Consider the following 15,815-nt stretch of genomic DNA (forward strand, 5'->3'; position numbering starts at 1 on the left):
GGTTGTCAGGAATTGTGGAAAAACTTTGGCTTTCTACGTTACATTTGAGACCCCACAACACCTCTCCCGGGTGGGCTCGAACCACCAACCTTTCGATTAACAGCTGAACGCGCTAACCATTGCGCCACGGAAGCCCAAAAATTAGATGCTCGTCAGATATTGTGTAAAAACCTTGACTTTTTACGTCACATCTAAGACCTCACAACACCGCTCCCGGATGGGCTCGAACCACCAACCTATTGGTTAACAGCCGAACGCGCTAACCATTGCGCCACGGACGCCCAATAATTAAATGGTTGTCAGGTATTGTTGAAAAGTTACGACTTTTCACACTACTTCTGAGACCCCACAAATCCTCTCTCGTTTGGGCTCGAACCACCAACCTATTGCTTAACAGCTGAACGCGCTAACCATTGAGCCACGGAAGCTCAGAAATTAAACGGTTGTCAGGTATTGTGGAAAGACTTTGGCTTTCTACGTTACATTTGAGACCCCACAACACCGCTGACGGATGGGCTCTAACCACCAACCTTTCGGTTAACAGCCGAACGCGCTAACCATTGCGCCACGGAAGCCCAAAAATTAAATGGTCGTCAGGTATTGTGGAAAAACTTTGGCTTTCTACGTTACATTTGAGATCACACAACACCGCTACCGGGTGGGCTCGAACCACCAACCTATTGGTTAACAGCTGAACGCGCTAACCATTGAGCCACGGAAGCTCATAAATTAAATGGTTGTCTGGTATTTTGAAAAGTTACGACTTTTCACGCTACATCTGAGACCCCACAAAACCTCTCTCGTTTGGGCTCGAACCACCAACCTTTCGGTTAACAGCTGAACGCGCTGACCATTGCGCCACTGAAGCCCAAAAATTAAATGTTCGTCAGGTATTGTGGAAAAACTCTGACATTTTACGTTACATCTGAGACGTCACAACACTTCTCCCGGATGGGCTCGAACCACCAACCTATTGGTTAATAGCCGAACGCGCTAACCATTGCGCCACTGAAGCCCAAAAATTAAATTTTCGTCAGGTATTGAAGTAAAACTTTGACTTTTTACTTCACATCTGAGGCCTCACAACACCGCTGCCGGATGGGCTCGAACCACCAACCTATTGGTTTACAGCCGAACGCGCTAACCATTGCGCCACGGAAGCCCAAATATTAAATGGTCGTCAGGTATTGTGGAAAAACTTTGGCTTTCTACGTTACATTTGAGATCACACAACACCGCTCCCGGGTGGGCTCGAACCACCAACCTATTGGTTAACAGCTGAACGCGCTAACCATTGAGCCACGGAAGCTCAGAAATTAAACGGTTGTCAGGAATTGTGGAAAAACTTTGGCTTTCTACGTTACATTTGAGACCCCACAACACCTCTCCCGGGTGGGCTCGAACCACCAACCTTTCGATTAACAGCTGAACGCGCTAACCATTGCGCCACGGAAGCCCAAAAATTAGATGCTCGTCAGATATTGTGTAAAAACCTTGACTTTTTACGTCACATCTAAGACCTCACAACACCGCTCCCGGATGGGCTCGAACCACCAACCTATTGGTTAACAGCCGAACGCGCTAACCATTGCGCCACGGACGCCCAATAATTAAATGGTTGTCAGGTATTGTTGAAAAGTTACGACTTTTCACGCTACTTCTGAGACCCCACAAATCCTCTCTCGTTTGGGCTCGAACCACCAACCTATTGCTTAACAGCTGAACGCGCTAACCATTTAGCCACGGAAGCTCAGAAATTAAACGGTTGTCAGGTATTGTGGAAAGACTTTGGCTTTCTACGTTACATTTGAGACCCCACAACACCCATCCCGGGTGGGCTCGAACCACCAACCTTTCGGTTAACAGCTGAACGCGCTAACCATTGCGCCACTGAGGCCCAAAAATTAAATGGTCGTCAGGTATTGTGGAAAAACTTTGGCTATTTACGTTACATTTGAGATCCCAAAACACCGCTCCCGGGTGGGCTCGAACCACCAACCTATTGGTTAACAGCCGAACGCGCTAACCATTGCGCCACTGAAGCCCAAAAATTAAATTTTCGTCAGGTATTGAGGTAAAACTTTGACTTTTTACTTCACATCTGAGGCCTCACAACACCGTTGCCGGATGGGCTCGAACCACCAACCTTTCGGTTAACAGCCGAACGCGCCAACCATTGCGCCACGGAAGCCCAAAAATTAAATGGTCGTCAGGTATTGTGGAAAAACTTTGGCTTTCTACGTTACATTTGAGATCACACAACACCGCTCCCGGGTGGGCTCGAACCACCAACCTATTTGTTAACAGCTGAACGCGCTAACCATTGAGCCACGGAAGCTCAGAAATTAAACGGTTGTCAGGTATTGTGGAAAAACTTTGGCTTTCTACGTTACATTTGAGACCCCACAACACCTCTCCCGGGTGGGCTCGAACCACCAACCTTTCGATTAACAGCTGAACGCGCTAACCATTGTGCCACTGAAGCCCAAAAATTAGATGCTCGTCAGATATTGTGTAAAAACCTTGACTTTTTACGTCACATCTAAGACCTCACAACACCGCTCCCGGATGGGCTCGAACCACCAACCTATTGGTTAACAGCCGAACGCGCTAACCATTGCGCCACGGACGCCCAATAATTAAATGGTTGTCAGGTATTGTTGAAAAGTTACGACTTTTCACGCTACTTCTGAGACCCCACAAATCCTCTCTCGTTTGGGCTCGAACCACCAACCTATTGCTTAACAGCTGAACGCGCTAACCATTGAGCCACGGAAGCTCAGAAATTAAACGGTTGTCAGGTATTGTGGAAAGACTTTGGCTTTCTACGTTACATTTGAGACCCCACAACACCTCTCCCGGGTGGGCTCGAACCACCAACCTTTCGGTTAACAGCTGAACGCGCTAACCATTGCGCCACTGAGGCCCAAAAATTAAATGGTCGTCAGCTATTGTGGAAAAACTTTGGCTATTTACGTTACATTTGAGATCCCAAAACACCGCTCCCGGGTGGGCTCGAACCACCAACCTATTGGTTAACAGCCGAACGCGCTAACCATTGAGCCACGGAAGCTCTGAAAATAAATGGTTATCACGTATTATGGAAAAAGTTTGACTTTTCACGCTACATCTGAGACCTCACAACACCGCTCCCGGATGGGCTCGAACCACCAACCTTTCGATTAACAGCCGAACGCGCTAACCATTGAGCCACGGAAGCCCAAAAATTAGATGCTCGTCAGATATTGTGTAAAAACCTTGACTTTTTACGTCACATCCAAGACCTCACAACACCGCTCCCGGATGGGCTCGAACCACCAACCTATTGGTTAACAGCCGAACGCGCTAACCATTGCGCCACGGACGCCCAATAATTAAATGGTTGTCAGGTATTGTTGAAAAGTTACTTTTCACGCTACTTCTGAGACCCCACAAATCCTCTCTCGTTTGGGCTCGAACCACCAACCTTTCGGTTAACAGCTAAACGCGCTAACCATTGCGCCACTGAGGCCCAAAAATTAAATGGTCGTCAGGTATTGTGGAAAAACTTTGGCTATTTACGTTACATTTGAGATCCCAAAACACCGCTCCCGGGTGGGCTCGAACCACCAACCTATTGGTTAACAGCCGAACGCGCTAACCATTGAGCCACGGAAGCTCAGAAAATAAATGGTTATCACGTATTATGGAAAAGTTTTGACTTTTTACGCTACATCTGAGACCACACAATACCTCTTCCGGGCGGGCTCGAACCACCAACCTTTCGATTAACAGCTGAACGCGCTAACCATTGCGCCGCGGAAGCCCAAAAGTTAAATGTTCGTCAGGTGTTTTGGAAAAACTCTGACATTTTACGTTACATCTGAGACGTCACAACACCGTTCCCGGGAGGGCTCGAACCACCAACCTTTCGGTTAACAGCCGAATGCGCTAGCCATTGCGCCACGGACGCCCAAAAATTAAATGGTTGTCAGGTATTGTTGAAAAGTTACGACTTTTCACGCTACATCTGAGACCCCACAAAACCTCTCTCGTTTGGGCTCGAACCACCAACCTTTCGGTTAACAGCTGAACGCGCTGACCATTGCGCCACTGAAGCCCAAAAATTAAATGTTCGTCAGGTATTGTGGAAAAACTCTGACATTTTACGTTACATCTGAGACGTCACAACACTTCTCCCGGATGGGCTCGAACCACCAACCTATTGGTTAATAGCCGAACGCGCTAACCATTGCGCCACTGAAGCCCAAAAATTAAATTTTCGTCAGGTATTGAAGTAAAACTTTGACTTTTTACTTCACATCTGAGGCCTCACAACACCGCTGCCGGATGGGCTCGAACCACCAACCTATTGGTTAACAGCCGAACGCGCTAACCATTGCGCCACGGAAGCCCAAATATTAAATGGTCGTCAGGTATTGTGGAAAAACTTTGGCTTTCTACGTTACATTTGAGATCACACAACACCGCTCCCGGGTGGGCTCGAACCACCAACCTATTGGTTAACAGCTGAACGCGCTAACCATTGAGCCACGGAAGCTCAGAAATTAAACGGTTGTCAGGAATTGTGGAAAAACTTTGGCTTTCTACGTTACATTTGAGACCCCACAACACCTCTCCCGGGTGGGCTCGAACCACCAACCTTTCGATTAACAGCTGAACGCGCTAACCATTGCGCCACGGAAGCCCAAAAATTAGATGCTCGTCAGATATTGTGTAAAAACCTTGACTTTTTACGTCACATCTAAGACCTCACAACACCGCTCCCGGATGGGCTCGAACCACCAACCTATTGGTTAACAGCCGAACGCGCTAACCATTGCGCCACGGACGCCCAATAATTAAATGGTTGTCAGGTATTGTTGAAAAGTTACGACTTTTCACGCTACTTCTGAGACCCCACAAATCCTCTCTCGTTTGGGCTCGAACCACCAACCTATTGCTTAACAGCTGAACGCGCTAACCATTGAGCCACGGAAGCTCAGAAATTAAACGGTTGTCAGGTATTGTGGAAAGACTTTGGCTTTCTACGTTACATTTGAGACCCCACAACACCCATCCCGGGTGGGCTCGAACCACCAACCTTTCGGTTAACAGCTGAACGCGCTAACCATTGCGCCACTGAGGCCCAAAAATTAAATGGTCGTCAGGTATTGTGGAAAAACTTTGGCTATTTACGTTACATTTGAGATCCCAAAACACCGCTCCCGGGTGGGCTCGAACCACCAACCTATTGGTTAACAGCCGAACGCGCTAACCATTGCGCCACTGAAGCCCAAAAATTAAATTTTCGTCAGGTATTGAGGTAAAACTTTGACTTTTTACTTCACATCTGAGGCCTCACAACACCGTTGCCGGATGGGCTCGAACCACCAACCTTTCGGTTAACAGCCGAACGCGCCAACCATTGCGCCACGGAAGCCCAAAAATTAAATGGTCGTCAGGTATTGTGGAAAAACTTTGGCTTTCTACGTTACATCTGAGACGTCACAACACTTCTCCCGGATGGGCTCGAACCACCAACCTATTGGTTAATAGCCGAACGCGCTAACCATTGCGCCACTGAAGCCCAAAAATTAAATTTTCGTCAGGTATTGAGGTAAAACTTTGACTTTTTACTTCACATCTGAGGCCTCACAACACCGCTGACGGATGGGCTCGAACCACCAACCTTTCGGTTAACAGCCGAACGCGCTAACCATTGCGCCACGGAAGCCCAAAAATTAAATGGTCGTCAGGTATTGTGGAAAAACTTTGGCTTTCTACGTTACATTTGAGATCACACAACACCGCTACCGGGTGGGCTCGAACCACCAACCTACTGGTTAACAGCTGAACGCGCTAACCATTGAGCCACGGAAGCTCATAAATTAAATGGTTGTCTGGTATTTTGAAAAGTTACGACTTTTCACGCTACATCTGAGACCCCACAAAACCTCTCTCGTTTGGGCTCGAACCACCAACCTTTCGGTTAACAGCTGAACGCGCTGACCATTGCGCCACTGAAGCCCAAAAATTAAATGTTCGTCAGGTATTGTGGAAAAACTCTGACATTTTACGTTACATCTGAGACGTCACAACACTTCTCCCGGATGGGCTCGAACCACCAACCTATTGGTTAATAGCCGAACGCGCTAACCATTGCGCCACTGAAGCCCAAAAATTAAATTTTCGTCAGGTATTGAAGTAAAACTTTGACTTTTTACTTCACATCTGAGGCCTCACAACACCGCTGCCGGATGGGCTCGAACCACCAACCTATTGGTTTACAGCCGAACGCGCTAACCATTGCGCCACGGAAGCCCAAATATTAAATGGTCGTCAGGTATTGTGGAAAAACTTTGGCTTTCTACGTTACATTTGAGATCACACAACACCGCTCCCGGGTGGGCTCGAACCACCAACCTATTGGTTAACAGCTGAACGCGCTAACCATTGAGCCACGGAAGCTCAGAAATTAAACGGTTGTCAGGAATTGTGGAAAAACTTTGGCTTTCTACGTTACATTTGAGACCCCACAACACCTCTCCCGGGTGGGCTCGAACCACCAACCTTTCGATTAACAGCTGAACGCGCTAACCATTGCGCCACGGAAGCCCAAAAATTAGATGCTCGTCAGATATTGTGTAAAAACCTTGACTTTTTACGTCACATCTAAGACCTCACAACACCGCTCCCGGATGGGCTCGAACCACCAACCTATTGGTTAACAGCCGAACGCGCTAACCATTGCGCCACGGACGCCCAATAATTAAATGGTTGTCAGGTATTGTTGAAAAGTTACGACTTTTCACGCTACTTCTGAGACCCCACAAATCCTCTCTCGTTTGGGCTCGAACCACCAACCTATTGCTTAACAGCTGAACGCGCTAACCATTGAGCCACGGAAGCTCAGAAATTAAACGGTTGTCAGGTATTGTGGAAAGACTTTGGCTTTCTACGTTACATTTGAGACCCCACAACACCCATCCCGGGTGGGCTCGAACCACCAACCTTTCGGTTAACAGCTGAACGCGCTAACCATTGCGCCACTGAGGCCCAAAAATTAAATGGTCGTCAGGTATTGTGGAAAAACTTTGGCTATTTACGTTACATTTGAGATCCCAAAACACCGCTCCCGGGTGGGCTCGAACCACCAACCTATTGGTTAACAGCCGAACGCGCTAACCATTGCGCCACTGAAGCCCAAAAATTAAATTTTCGTCAGGTATTGAGGTAAAACTTTGACTTTTTACTTCACATCTGAGGCCTCACAACACCGTTGCCGGATGGGCTCGAACCACCAACCTTTCGGTTAACAGCCGAACGCGCCAACCATTGCGCCACGGAAGCCCAAAAATTAAATGGTCGTCAGGTATTGTGGAAAAACTTTGGCTTTCTACGTTACATTTGAGATCACACAACACCGCTATCGGGTGGGCTCGAACCACCAACCTATTGGTTAACAGCTGAACGCGCTAACCATTGAGCCACGGAAGCTCAGAAATTAAACGGTTGTCAGGTATTGTGGAAAAACTTTGGCTTTCTACGTTACATTTGAGACCCCACAACACCTCTCCCGGGTGGGCTCGAACCACCAACCTTTCGATTAACAGCTGAACGCGCTAACCATTGTGCCACTGAAGCCCAAAAATTAGATGCTCGTCAGATATTGTGTAAAAACCTTGACTTTTTACGTCACATCTAAGACCTCACAACACCGCTCCCGGATGGGCTCGAACCACCAACCTATTGGTTAACAGCCGAACGCGCTAACCATTGCGCCACGGACGCCCAATAATTAAATGGTTGTCAGGTATTGTTGAAAAGTTACGACTTTTCACGCTACTTCTGAGACCCCACAAATCCTCTCTCGTTTGGGCTCGAACCACCAACCTATTGCTTAACAGCTGAACGCGCTAACCATTGAGCCACGGAAGCTCAGAAATTAAACGGTTGTCAGGTATTGTGGAAAGACTTTGGCTTTCTACGTTACATTTGAGACCCCACAACACCTCTCCCGGGTGGGCTCGAACCACCAACCTTTCGGTTAACAGCTGAACGCGCTAACCATTGCGCCACTGAGGCCCAAAAATTAAATGGTCGTCAGCTATTGTGGAAAAACTTTGGCTATTTACGTTACATTTGAGATCCCAAAACACCGCTCCCGGGTGGGCTCGAACCACCAACCTATTGGTTAACAGCCGAACGCGCTAACCATTGAGCCACGGAAGCTCTGAAAATAAATGGTTATCACGTATTATGGAAAAAGTTTGACTTTTCACGCTACATCTGAGACCTCACAACACCGCTCCCGGATGGGCTCGAACCACCAACCTTTCGATTAACAGCCGAACGCGATAACCATTGAGCCACGGAAGCCCAAAAATTAGATGCTCGTCAGATATTGTGTAAAAACCTTGACTTTTTACGTCACATCCAAGACCTCACAACACCGCTCCCGGATGGGCTCGAACCACCAACCTATTGGTTAACAGCCGAACGCGCTAACCATTGCGCCACGGACGCCCAATAATTAAATGGTTGTCAGGTATTGTTGAAAAGTTACTTTTCACGCTACTTCTGAGACCCCACAAATCCTCTCTCGTTTGGGCTCGAACCACCAACCTTTCGGTTAACAGCTAAACGCGCTAACCATTGCGCCACTGAGGCCCAAAAATTAAATGGTCGTCAGGTATTGTGGAAAAACTTTGGCTATTTACGTTACATTTGAGATCCCAAAACACCGCTCCCGGGTGGGCTCGAACCACCAACCTATTGGTTAACAGCCGAACGCGCTAACAATTGAGCCACGGAAGCTCAGAAAATAAATGGTTATCACGTATTATGGAAAAGTTTTGACTTTTTACGCTACATCTGAGACCACACAATACCTCTTCCGGGCGGGCTCGAACCACCAACCTTTCGATTAACAGCTGAACGCGCTAACCATTGCGCCGCGGAAGCCCAAAAGTTAAATGTTCGTCAGGTGTTTTGGAAAAACTCTGACATTTTACGTTACATCTGAGACGTCACAACACCGTTCCCGGGAGGGCTCGAACCACCAACCTTTCGGTTAACAGCCGAATGCGCTAGCCATTGCGCCACGGACGCCCAAAAATTAAATGGTTGTCAGGTATTGTTGAAAAGTTACGACTTTTCACGCTACATCTGAGACCCCACAAAACCTCTCTCGTTTGGGCTCGAACCACCAACCTTTCGGTTAACAGCTGAACGCGCTGACCATTGCGCCACTGAAGCCCAAAAATTAAATGTTCGTCAGGTATTGTGGAAAAACTCTGACATTTTACGTTACATCTGAGACGTCACAACACTTCTCCCGGATGGGCTCGAACCACCAACCTATTGGTTAATAGCCGAACGCGCTAACCATTGCGCCACTGAAGCCCAAAAATTAAATTTTCGTCAGGTATTGAGGTAAAACTTTGACTTTTTACTTCACATCTGAGGCCTCACAACACCGCTGCCGGATGGGCTCGAACCACCAACCTATTGGTTAACAGCCGAACGCGCTAACCATTGCGCCACGGAAGCCCAAAAATTAAATGGTCGTCAGGTATTGTGGAAAAACTTTGGCTTTCTACGTTACATTTGAGATCACACAACACCGCTCCCGGGTGGGCTCGAACCACCAACCTATTGGTTAACAGCTGAACGCGCTAACCATTGCGCCACGGAAGCCCAAAAATTAGATGCTCGTCAGATATTGTGTAAAAACCTTGACTTTTTACGTCACATCTAAGACCTCACAACACCGCTCCCGGATGGGCTCGAACCACCAACCTATTGGTTAACAGCCGAACGCGCTAACCATTGCGCCACGGACGCCCAATAATTAAATGGTTGTCAGGTATTGTTGAAAAGTTACGACTTTTCACGCTACTTCTGAGACCCCACAAATCCTCTCTCGTTTGGGCTCGAACCACCAACCTTTCGGTTAACAGCTGAACGCGCTAACCATTGCGCCACGGAAGCCCAAAAATTAAATGGTCGTCAGGTATTGTGCGCGTTCAGCTGTTAATCGAAAGGTTGGTGGTTCGAGCCCACCCGGAAGAGGTGATGTGGGGTCTCAGATGTAGCGTAAAAAGCCAAAACTTTTCCACAATACGTGACAACCATTTAATTTCTGAGCTTCCGTGGCTCAATGGTTAGCGCGTTCGGCTGTTAATCGAAAGGTTGGTGGTTCGAGCCCATCCGGGAGCGGTGTTGTGAGGTCTCGGATGTGAAGTAAAAAGTCAAAGTTTTACCTCAATACCTGACGAGCATTTATTTTTTGGGCTTCCGTGGCGCAATGGTTAGCGCGTTCAGCTGTTAATCGAAAGGTTGGTGGTTCGAGCCCACCCGGGAGAGGTGTTGTGAGGTCTCAGATGTAGCGTGAAAAGTCAAACTTTTTCCATAATACGTGATAACCATTTATTTTCTGATCTTTCGTGGCTCAATGGTTAGCGCGTTCGGCTGTTAACCAATAGGTTGGTGGTTCGACCCCTTCCGGGAGCGGTGTTTTTGGATCTCAAATGTAACGTAAATGGCCAAAGTTTTTCCACAATACCTGACGACCATTTAATTTTTGGGCTTCCGTGGCGCAATGGTTAGCGCGTTCAGCTGTTAACCGAAAGGTTGGTGGTTCGAGCCCAAAAGAGAGGTTTTGTGGGGTCTCAGATGTAGCGTGAAAAGTCGTAACTTTTCAACAAAACCTGACAACCATTTAATTTTTGGGCGTCCGTGGCGCAATGGCTAGCGCGTTCGGCTGTTAACCGAAAGGTTGGTGGTTCGAGCCCATCCGGGAGCGGTGTTGTGACGTCTCAGATGTTACGTAAAATGTCAGAGTTTTTCCACAATACCTGACGAACATTTAATTTTTGGCCTTCCGTGGCGCAATAATTAGCGCGTCGAGCACTTAATCGAAAGGTTGGTGGTTCGAGCCCACCCGGAAGAGGTGTTGTGGGGTCTCAGATGTAGCGTTAAAAGTCAAAACTTTTCCACAATACGTGACAACCATTTAATTTCTGATCTTCCGTGGCTCAATGGTTAGCGCGTTCGGCTGTTAACCAATAGGTTGGTGGTTCGAGCCCACCCGGGAGCGGTGTTTTTGGATCTCAAATGTAACGTAAATAGCCAAAGTTTTTCCACAATACCTGACGACCATTTAATTTTTGGGCGTCCGTGGCGAATGGTTAGCGCGTTCGGCTGTTAACCGAAAGGTTGGTGGTTCGAGCCCATCCGGGAGCGGTGTTGTGAGGTCTCAGATGTGAAGTAAAAAGACAAGGTTTTACCTCAATACCTGACGAAAATTTAATTTTTGGGCTTCAGTGGCGCAATGGTCAGCGCGTTCAGCTGTTAACCGAAAGGTTGGTGGTTCGAGCCCTCCCGGGAGCGGTGTTGTGACGTCTCAGATGTAACGTAAAATGTCAGAGTTTTTCCACAATACCTGACGAGCATTTAATTTTTGGGCTTCCGTGGCGCAATGGTTAGCGCGTTCAGCTGTTAATCGAAAGGTTGGTATTCGACCCCACCCGGGAGAGGTGTTGTGAGGTCTCAGATGAAGCGTGAAAAGTCAAACTTTTTCCATAATACGTGATAACCATTTATTTTCTGATCTTTCGTGGCTCAATGGTTAGCGCGTTCGGCTGTTAACCAATAGCTTGGTGCTTCGAGCCCACCCGGGAGCGGTGTTTTTGGATCTCAAATGTAACGTAAATAGCCAAAGTTTTTCCGCAATACCTGACGACCATTTTTTTTGTGCGTCCGTGGCGCAATGGTTAGCGCGTTCGGCTGTTAACCGAAAGGTTGGTGGTTCGAGCCCATCCGGGAGCGGTGTTGTGAGGCCTCAGATGTGAAGTAAAAAGTCAAAGTTTTACCTCAATACCTGACGAAAATTTAATTTTTGGGCTTCAGTGGCGCAATGGTTAGCGCGTTCGGCTATTAACCAATAGGTTGGTGGTTCGAGCCCATCCGAGAGAAGTGTTGTGACGTCTCAGATGTAACGTAAAATGTCGGAGTTTTTCCACAATACCTGACGAACATTTAATTTTTGGGCTTCAGTGGCGCAATGGTCAGCGCGTTCAGCTGTTAACCGAAAGGTTGGTGGTTCGAGCCCAAACGAGAGAGGTTTTGTGGGGTCTCAGATGTAGCTTGAAAAGTCGTAACTTTTCATCAATACCTGACAACCATTTAATTTCTGAGCTTCCGTGGCTCAATGGTTAGCGCGTTCGGCTGTTAACCTATAGGTTGGAGGTTCTAGCCCATCCGGGAGCGGTGTTGTGATGTCTCAGATGTAACGTAAAATGTCAGAGTTTTTCCACAATACCTGACGAACATTTAATTTTTGGGCTTCCGTGGCGCAATGGTTAGCGCGTTCAGCTGTTAATCGAAAGGTTGGTGGTTCGAGCCCACCCGGAAGAGGTGTTGTGGGGTCTCAGATGTAGCGTAAAAAGGCAAAACTTTTCCACAATACGTGACAACCATTTAATTTCTGAGCTTCCGTGGCTCAATGGTTAGCGCGTTCGGCTGTCAATCGAAAGGTCGGTGGTTCGATCCCATCCGGGAGCGGTGTTGTGAGGTCTCGGATGTGAAGTAAAAAGTCATAGTTTTACCTCAATACCTGACGAAAATTTAATTTTTGGGCTTCCGTGGCGCAATGGTTAGCGCGTTCAGCTGTTAATCGAAAGGTTGGTGGTTCGAGCCCACCCGGGAGAGGTGTTGCGAAGCTGAATTGAAACGAATGGTGGACTTGGGAGTAATCCGGAGAGTCGAGGACCCCACAGACTGGTGCGCTCCCATGGTGGTCGTGAGAAAGGATTCTGGCGAATTAAGGATATGCGTGGATTATACGCAACTGAATAACTACGTACAGCGTGAACGGTACCAGATACCGGCTGTAGACCATACGCTTGGACGACTGGCTGGAGCCGAGATTTTCTCAAAACTTGATTGTAATTCCGGTTATTGGCAGATACCGCTACATCCGGACTCCATATTACTAACGACTTTCATGACGCCATTTGGAAGATATTGCTGCAATTGCCTGCCCTTTGGTTTAACATCTGCATCCGAGCACTACCAAAGCCAAATGTCTTCGTATATTGAAGGCGTCAAGAACACAGTTTGTCATCAGGACGACATTCTAGTATGGGGCAAGGACATGGCCGAACATGATGAAAACCTAAAGGAAGTTCTCGAAAGATTGAAAGACCAAGGAGTCACGCTCAATGAAAGGAAATGCCTCTTTGGAGTCAAAAGGATCAAGTTTTTGGGGCACGTAATAGACAGTGCCGGGATCAGTCCAGACGAGGAGAAGGTTCGAGCCATAGTCGAGATGAAATCACCATCTGATGTCGCAGAGCTACGTCGTCTATTAGGAATGGTAAATTATCTTGGAAAGTTCATTCCCCGAATGGCCGAGCAGCTTAAACCACTAAGTAGTCTATTGAGCACCAAGAACAGCTGGATTTGGGGCCCAAGTCAAGAAATGGCCTTCAAATACCTCAAGACGACGCTCACAAGCAAGCCTGTTTTGGGTAAGTTCGATCTGAGGAAGCCAACAGTAGTATCCGCCGATGCGTCAAGCTATGGGATTGGAGCAATACTTCGACAAGAACAAGCCAATGGAACTTACAAAGTCATTGCCTATGCCTCGAAGACGTTATCCTCGACAGTACAACGCTATGCGCAGATCGAGAAGGAGGCGTATGCATTAACGTGGGCATGCCAGCGATTTGAGGATTTCATAACGGGTATAACAATAAAGCTAGAAACTGATCATCAGCCCCTTGTTTCCATATTGCATTCGAAACAACTGGACGATTTATCTCCGAGACTGCAAAGGCTACGTCTACGCATGATGCGATACTCGTACAAGGTCTCCTACGTGCCTGGAAAATCCTTAGTTGCCGCTGATACATTGTCTAGAGCTCCGTTGATAGACGTTGACGACAACGAGCTACAACAAGAAATTTCTGCTCACGTACAGTTAGTAATGATGAACCTACCCACTACAGATCCAAAGCTTGCGGAAATTCTTCATAAACAACAGGAAGATGCTACATGCAGAACATTACAACGTTACCTCGAACATGGATGGCCGGAGAAAAAACGCGTACACAGTAGTTGTAATGACTACTTCAGCTACAGGCATGAAATCACCATCCAAGACGGAATCATCATGAAAGGCAGCAGACTTCTCATTCCAAGTTCCATGCGTCCAGAAATAATGGATCGAATTCATCAAGGTCACATGGGAATCGTCAAATGTCGAGAAAGAGCCAAACAATCCGTCTGGTGGCCTGGAATTTCACGGGAAATCGAAGATAAGGTGAAAAGATGCGAACGATGACTCAAAGAATCAGTCAACTTTCATGAGCCCTTAAAGCCAACAAGCTTACCCGAACGACCATGGCAAGCAGTTGCCATAGATATGCTACATCATGGGGGAAAATGGTACCTGGTCATGATGGACTACTACTCAAAATATCTGGAATTGGCTCGAATGAAAGATCAAACTACAAAAACTGTCATCGAGCTCATCGAAGATATATTTGCACGACACGGAATTCCAGAGGTGGTCCGCAGCGATAATGGCACTAATTTATCAGCGACAAGAACCTTGGAATTCATCGCATTCTCCAAGAAATATGGATTTCGATCTATCACGAGCAGCCCAAGATATCCTCAAAGTAATGGGTTCGCAGAAGCAGCAGTAAAGAAGCGAAATCCATTTTAAAGAAATCTGACAACATCCCTTTGGCACTCTTGGCGTACCGATCTACACCGACGTCCAATGGTTTCAGTCCAGCACAAATGCTTATGAGTCGCCATCTCCGAACAACGCTCCCATTACCGTCAAACATGCTTGTCCCGACGATCTTATCAGCAGAACGTATCAAAGAAACATCACTAACGCAGAAAAAAACTCAAACGAAATTACGACCAACGCCATAGAGTCAGAGAGCTACACAAATTAGATCTTGGGAAAAGGGTATGGATAACCGATTTACGCAAAGAAGGAACCGTTGTCGAGAAAGCAGAGGAGCCCCGATCATATATAATCGAGACGTCTAAAGGAAGGATTCGAAGAAACCGGTTCCATCTAGTTCCCCTACCGGACAGTCATCAAAATCACGGAATCAAGTCTTTCACTCCGGAATCAAGTATTGGCCCAGAGGACGTCATAGATCCACCAAACATCATTGATCGAGAGGAACCTGTCTCTGAGCCAGCCCACGACAATCATCCATGCAATGCTGAAAACATTCAAGATACCGACAGAGAGAACTTGCGAGCTGATCCATCTGAGTCCAATACCACGAGGTCACCGGAAAGTACGAATAAGAGAAAGACAAGAAGCAAATTGCCAAAAGACGACAAAGGGACAGTAACACGATCCGGAAGAATCTCAAAGCCATCGACTAAGTTAAATTTATAAAACGCATTCTTATTTGTATAAAAAAAGGGGATGTGACATTATGCTTTGTATTATTAGTAGGCCAGTTTATGAACAGCCCCATATTAGCTTAATGTCTATTATTTATCTAATCTCTCGTGTATAAAAAGGCCCCCTCTCTGTGTTAAAAATTCAGTCTATCTCGGACCTCGATCATGTATAAATCATTGTAAATAAAACCATAGTTTTAAAGTATCAACTCCTGTGTAGTCGTACAAACACACAACAATAAGTTATGACTTTTTACGTTACATCTGAGACCCTACAACACCTCTCCCAGGTGGGCTCGAACCACCATCCTTTCGGTTAACAGCCGAACGCGCTAACCATTGCGCCATGGAAGCCCAAAAATTAAATGGTAGTCAGGTATTGTGGA

The 15,815-nt window shown here is 47.0% G+C and overlaps 3 non-coding genes across 3 annotated transcripts; 1 reads left to right on the top strand and 2 right to left on the bottom strand.

The window, feature by feature from the left end:
* Positions 1 to 1,089: 1,089 nt before the first annotated feature.
* On the bottom strand, positions 1,090 to 1,162 carry TRNAY-GUA (transfer RNA tyrosine (anticodon GUA)). The gene has a single exon. It is a non-coding gene; the product is annotated as a tRNA-Tyr (tRNA).
* A 5,068-nt stretch (positions 1,163 to 6,230) lies between these two features.
* TRNAY-GUA (transfer RNA tyrosine (anticodon GUA)) lies at positions 6,231 to 6,303 on the bottom strand. The gene has a single exon. It is a non-coding gene; the product is annotated as a tRNA-Tyr (tRNA).
* Positions 6,304 to 12,476: 6,173 nt separating this feature from the next.
* TRNAD-GUC (transfer RNA aspartic acid (anticodon GUC)) lies at positions 12,477 to 12,549 on the top strand. The gene has a single exon. It is a non-coding gene; the product is annotated as a tRNA-Asp (tRNA).
* Positions 12,550 to 15,815: the final 3,266 nt, after the last annotated feature.

This window comes from Phalangium opilio, unplaced genomic scaffold (genome assembly GCF_054372755.1).
Source record: "Phalangium opilio isolate 3A_F unplaced genomic scaffold, DU_Popi_V2 ptg000056l_1, whole genome shotgun sequence".
Lineage (NCBI taxonomy): Eukaryota > Metazoa > Arthropoda > Arachnida > Opiliones > Phalangiidae > Phalangium > Phalangium opilio.